Raw genomic sequence first — 7,020 nt, 5'->3', positions numbered from 1 at the left:
ATACACACACACACACACACACACATATATTGTACTTCGGTAAAAAGTTAATTCAAGAATAAATTGTCGGGCTTCCCTGGTGGCGCAGTGGTTAAGAATCCGTGTGCTAATGAAGGGGACACGGGTTCGAGCCCTGGCCCAGGAAGATCCCACATGCCACAGAGCAACTAAGCCCATGCGCCATAACTACTGAGCCTGCGCTCTAGAGCCTGCGAGCCACAACTACAGAGCCCCCATGCCTAGAGCCCATGCTCCACAAGAGAAGCCACGACAATGAGAAGCCCACGCACTACAACAAAGAGTAGACCCCACTCGCCGCAACTAGAGAAAGCCCACACACAGCAACGAAGACCCAACACAGCCCAAAATAAAAACAAATAAATTTTAAAAAGCGAAAGAAGAATAAATTGTCTCAGTGGGTGTATATATATTCCAAACTTATCAAATTGTGCATTTTTAATACTTGCAGTTTATGGTCAATCAAACCTCAATAAAGTATTTTTAAAAGTTGAAAAAAAAAAGAATAAATTGCCTCCAAGTCTTTTTGGCTGATCTGGGAGAATGGAGCTGCTATTTACTGAAATGGGAAAAACAGTTGAAGGAGCAGATTTGAGGTGGGATCAAGGACCTCGGTTTTGGACATGTTAAGTCTAAGGTGCTTATTAGAGAAATTTGCCAACTAGGAGGTTCACTTTACAAGTTAGTTTTGGGGAGAGGTCTGGCCTGGACACAATGGATTAGGGAGTCACCGGTGTGTAAACAGTATTTAAAGCCATGGGACAAGATGAGATCAACGAAGGAATGAGTGCAGGTGTAAAGAGAAGAGGTTCAAGGATTGAGCCTGGGGCCGTCTATAGTGAGGGTTATTATAAGGACTAAATGACATATAGCTCATGTTCGCATCAAACATGGCACTTCATGAGCACTTAGCATGTAGGAGCTGGTATGATTTGCTTGGTAGCTGGCTTATAAAGCCCTCTTGCAGGCATTTCTTTTTTTTTTTTTAGCATCTTTATTGGAGTATAATTGCTTTACAGTGGTGTGTTAGTTTCTGCTTTATAACAAAGTGAATCAGCTATACATATAGGCATTTCTTTTCTTTTTTTCAGATTTTAATTTCCAACTGATTACTAAAATGATGTATATGTTGTACTCATTTAATCCCTGAGTCAACCCTGTGAAAAGAGCTACTGCCCTCTATTTTATGAAATAACTGAGGCTCACGGAAGTGGAGAAACTTGCCCGAGGTCACACAGGGTCTGAGCCGGAACCAGGACTGCAAGCCAGATGCCCAGACTCTGAGGCTCCTGTTCTTTTCACTACTTCCTGTTGACTTTCAGGAAATGGAGGCCTGGGTGGCCACACTAGGACCTAAGTAGGATATGGTCCTGGTTCGCCTTAGCGTCAGAGACAGTGGCTAGCCAGAGGAGACAACCAGAGGGGCCTGGGAAAAGGCAAGGGTCTTGCTGAAAGAGGCTTGAAGGATGCTGGAGGCGGGGAAGGGGCAATGATCTGGAGGGAGGCTGAGGCATCAGCACCTGTGTTAAAGCCAATGGACTCCGAGAGTGGGGAGAACAAGGCCTCGTTCCCTGAGCCTGGAAGCAGCCTCAGGAAGGGCTGAGGGCCCAGCACAGAGGGGGTTAAGCACCCTGGAACCTTTGCCTGGGATGGGGGTGGAGGCAGAGGACTGTCTGGAGGAGCCTCTTCTGGCCTGATAATCCAGGCTGCCTATCTCTTTCACAGCAGCTGTGAAGCAGACAGGTTGTCCTGGCAGGGAGGGAGGGAGGTAAAGCCCGGCTGATGGCGGGAAGGATTTGAGGAGGGAGGGACACCCAGCCTCCCTGGAGATCCTCTCCCACCTGACAGCTACCTTCAGGACTGTGCCAGGAGATGGGAGCGGGCATGGGCCGAGTCTGGACATGGGGGCTCCCACTGACCAAGAGAACAGGAACCGGGAGCTGATGAACAGATCTAGGGAGGTGTGGGTTGGAAAGTTTCTATTTCTGCCTCAATATGAGCCTGGGCAGGTGTGCGCTCCCACGCACACCTGGCAGGTATTTGAGTGAGCACACAACCCCCCAGGGAGGTTGAGTAGGAAAAGCCCATGGCAAAGCCAGAAGGGAAGGAGCCTGGCATTTGCTGAGCTCCTGTTACATATGACCCAGTCCCTAGGTTAGAAACTGTCACCTCTACTGTCTCATTTCATCTGTACCACGATCATGAAAAAGATGGCACTTTAAGCCCATTTTACTGATAAGGAAGCCAAGGCTCCAAGAGCAGGCAGGGCCCAGGCCCACTCGGCCAGCTGTGATAGAGCCCAGGCTCTGACAGATCCAAAGCCATGCTTTTCCCTTCCGGCTCTGAGTCCATCCTGGGCCGGTGGTCTGGTAAAAAAGCAAGAACTCTAAGGCATGACTCCTGAACTGTACAGGCTGAGGCTCTGGTTCAAGCCTCACATGGCCTGGCCTGTGATTCCAGGGCGTGTGAGCTCCATACGAGGGCCTGGCTCGTGAGCCGCAGGAGGTCAGAGAATGGAGAGGTTTGTTGCTGGGTTGGAGTTGGCCAAGAGCAGGTGTGGAAGAGGTTTAAAAAGGGGTGAAACGGGTGGGAGTATCTGAGGAAGCAGAAGCAAGGAGGGAATCCCGACTCCATTGGGAGCTTCCCACGTACTCTTTCACTGAGTCTTCCCAAGGTCAGCCCCATTTTAGAGACGAGGAGACCAAGGCTCAGAGAGATGAAGCAAGCAATGTGGTCAGAATCACATTACTGGTAGGTGGCAAAGCTCAGGTCTGATTCCATTGCGTCTGAAACTTGATAAGGCCTCACAGAGACACACACAAAATCAACCTCATTCATAGCAGCTTTGTGCACAGAGCTTGGGATCTGGAGTTGAGAGAGCAGAGTTGTAGTCTTGTCTCTTTTCCTGATTACTGTGTGACCCGGGGTCATGAGTTTCCTCCCAGAGCTTCAGTTTCTGTTATAAAATTGGCATGCAGTCATCTTTTGGAAACTGATCAACGTTGGCAAAGAGCCCAGAGAAGCCATCGCTATGACCCGCAGCACCTGAGTTCATTGCTCAAATCGTGCACTTGCTCATTGGGCCAACAGGAATAGAGCGTGTAAGGGGATGTGTTGAGAACGTGAGTGCACGCTGGGCACTGTCTGCAAGGCATCTGTTCAGTGTAAGGCTTTCTCTGAGCATCTCCCAGGATAAGGCCCATGAAGGGTGCTGGCGCCATAGAGAAGAATCAGACAAGGTGCCTGCTCATGGAGCCATTGGGGACAAATAAGGGATCAGATGAATTCTCACAGTGTGATAAGGAGAACAGAGAAGGTCTAAGCCTAGACACATGGGCCAGTGTCAGGGAGGGTTAGGAGAGGCTTCACAGGCCAGTCACGACGAAACCAAGCCGGGAGAAAAGGCGATCGCCAGCAGTAATCTCCGACAAAGCCCCAGGTCTCAAGCCCCAATCTACCACATGGAGAGTAAGGATTAGATCAGTTTTCCAGCCTTTCTTTCTCACACCTGTTAAGCTCCTAGAACCACACCAGGCTCTTGCTTTGAGTCCCCTGAATCTAAAGCAAAACAGGAGAGCAAGAACTTCCCAGAACTTCTTAAAGTCCTTGGTTCCAAGATGAGTTTTGCTGCTAACTGTGCTGTGAGTGAGACATTGAAAGACCATATTTTTCGGCCTTCTTTTATCTTTGTACAAAACTGCCAACTTCGTGAAACTTAGTAAAACAACCAAGAGGAAATTAAGAGTAATTTTACTAGCTGAGTCCAATTTTTTTGATTGTATCTCCGTGTGTTATAGGTCTATGCAGGCATCATACATGTGTGTTGTGTATGTGTATCTGTGTGTGACTCTGTGTGTATGTCTGTGGACCTGTGGGTACCTGCTGCTGCCTTCCTATTCCTCACAGGGTCATGGGTTCCCTGATTCTGAGAGGTGGAGGGAACCCTGAGGCTTTGGATGATATACCCTCCCCTCCTCTGGGCCTCAGTTTCCTCTCTTATATAAGGGAGGGACTTGAACTTCATGATTTTGAAGGAATTTTGCAGATCTTACTGTCCTTAATTTCATCACTCAGCATATGGTTTAAGGACTTCATCCAAAGAAGGACAAAATAAGAGTCAAACGTTTAAAGCTGCAGTGGCAGGGACTGGAATCAGACTTTGGAATGATAAGGTCCCAGACAAGCCCACCCCAGTCTCAGGAGAGCCATGAAGCTCCTAGTCTGAAGCAAAAGCTGTGAGCATATAAGCCTTCTCCCAAGGACTGGGATTGTGTCCCCCAACCCCAGGCTGGCTGCCAGGCAAGGGGCAGAGTCTCCATGTGACCTGCAGAAAGGGAGAAGCACTCCCACCTTAACTCCCCTCAGGATTCTAAGGAGGGAGAATGATGGAAAAGCAGCCATCCAGGAGGCCGCCCTCAGCGCGAAGTGTCGTCAGGTTCTACTGTGGACCCTGCAAACTCCTGATAAGCAAAAGGGCCCCTACCCTGATAGCCCTAAGTCTGCTAATCAGGGTCCCCAGACTACCCCGCCCAGGCTCAGACTCTCCTTCAGCCCACACCCTGAACGCAGGCCCCTCCACCCAGCTTGAGGCCACAGTCACAAGATCTCTGGCTGGTGGAGATATTTCTCCTCTACCTCCAGGACCCGAGTTCTGTCCATGCTCACCCCTGGACTTGGCCCCCAGGGTCTAAGTGGAAACCTAGTCGGTGAGTGGCATGAATTTTGCCCTACTGCATGAAGGCTTTACTCTGGGAAAGGAGCCTGGACTATCTGTGGGGTCACAGGACAGGAAAGGGGGTCACAGGGAGGCAGGAGTAGACAAGGATAATTCCTCACTGGGTTAGAGCACCTGGGTCTATAAAGGCTTCTCACCCACATTTCTCACTTAATTCTTACAACTTGGTAAGATACGTATTATCACCAAAGCTCAGAACAGTGGCATTTGCCCCCAGTCACACAGCAAGAGAGTGAAACACGAAAGGAGAGAAGGAAACTGACATTGGTTCATACACGCGGGGCTCTGATCTGGGTGTTTGACATGAGTGCTCCCATAATCCTTGTAACCACCGCTTGAGGTAGGTTGGACAGCGCCCATTTTACATTTGAGGAGACTGAAGCAGAGAGCACTTGGCCCAGAGGCACAGAGCTGGATGCAATGGAGTCAGGACTGTCACTCCAGGCCTGTTACCTCTAAACCTGAGCTTTCTCTATGGCCTCCAGCTGCTTTTAAGAGTATTTCATGAGTTTTCAGATGTTCAACAACAGGTCTCGGGACTACCCTGGTGGCGCAGTGGTTAAGAATCTGCCTGCCAATGCAGGGTACACGGGTTCGAACCCTGGTCCGGGAAGATCCCACGTGCCGCAGAGCAACTAAGCCTGTGTGCCACAACTACTGAGCCTGTGCTCTAGAACCCGCGTGCCTAGAGCCCGGGCTCCGCAACAAGAGAAGCCACTGCGATGAGAAGCCCGCACACTGCAACGAAGAGTAGCCCCCGCTCATCACAACTAGAGAAAGCCCACGCACAGCAACGAAGACCCAATGCAGCCAAAAAAAAAAAATTAATTAATTAATTAAAAAGAAGCAACAGGCCTCACCTGTGACCTTCAGCGAGCCCCTGTGGGAAGCGGGTGAGGTAGGCATTAATTTGTTTAACCCCTTCTGTGGGCTAAGTGCTAACTGCTTTACCAGCAGCTCATCACCTAGCTGTCACAGCTCTGCGAACTGGGGACTGTTATTATTCCTGTTTACAAAGGCGAACAGGGATGGTCCAAGAAAATGACTTGCCTGAGAGAGCCACAGCTTTGTCAGTCTGCCTCCCCAGGTCAAAGTCTCTTCCCTCCCCCACATTACATCAGTTATCCGATTTGAATGCCTGTTTAGTCAGTGCTCTGTGGTAGAGATACATTGGTGAATAAACCAGGCCCTCGTGATTATTTGCTTAATGTGAATAATCACACAAATAAACGAGCCCATAACAGGGGGAGTTAACTAGCCAGGAAAAACTTCCCTGCAGAAGAGACACTTAGAGATCTGAAGAGGGAATAAGAGTTAACTAGACAAGAAAGGAGGGAAGATCATGCCAAACAGTCAAGAGCATGTGCCAAGCCTCTGTGACAGCAGGAGGTAAAACACCTCCAAGGGACTTAAAGAAGTTTGGGTCTCTCCCCTCACTCCCCATCCTGGCCTCATCTGCCCCTGCAGAGGGGGTTGTAACTGCTTCCCAGAATACACACCAGATGGTCTAGGAGAGGGGAAGGGGAGGGAGCAGAGAAGCAGACGTGTTCCCCAGAATGGGGGTCCAAGGAGCAGAGGCCCTGCTTTGAGGAGTCTCTACTCCAAGTCTCACCTTTCCCAGAGGCAGAGAACCTAATACTGCCGGGCTCTCACTCTGGGGGCCTTGAGCTCTGACGAACAGCCCCTACCCTTTCCTAAGCTGGCTCCCACGTGAGCTTGGGACTCAGCCAGCCACCCTCAAATGTTCCGGCAGAGGACCCCTCCCCCCTAGCGGACCTTGCCCTGGCAGAGGTGGGCAAAGGGTCCGGCCTCCTTGGGTTCAGCATAAACATAGACAAGGGCCGGGGGACTGAAATTTAGGTCAGAGCTTGCCCCAAGATCCAGCTGTCAGGACCCTCCCTGCCTTATAGAGATTCAAACTAACATTCCCACCACCAAAAACAACCACCACCATCTCCCCAGGGCTCTGACCAGGAGTTAAGCCCTGCAGGATGGCTGGGGTGAGGCTGTTTTTTCTTCAGCCAGGCCCAAGCCTAGCAGGCTTAGCAAGGTCCATAAAAGAGTATGTGACAGGGCTTCCCTGGTGGCGCAGTGGTTGAGAGTCGGCCTGCTGATGCAGGGGACACGGGTTCGTGCCCCGGTCCAGGAAGATCCCACATGCCGTGGAGCAGCTGGGCCCGTGAGCCATGGCCGCTGAGCCTGCGTGTCCAGAGCCTGTGCTCTGCAACGGGAGAGGCCACAACAGTGAGAGGCCCGCGTACCGCAAA

Source organism: Lipotes vexillifer, unplaced genomic scaffold (genome assembly GCF_000442215.2).
Source record: "Lipotes vexillifer unplaced genomic scaffold, Lipotes_vexillifer_v1.1 scaffold216, whole genome shotgun sequence".
NCBI lineage: Eukaryota > Metazoa > Chordata > Mammalia > Artiodactyla > Lipotidae > Lipotes > Lipotes vexillifer.
This window is presented reverse-complemented; position numbering follows the sequence as displayed.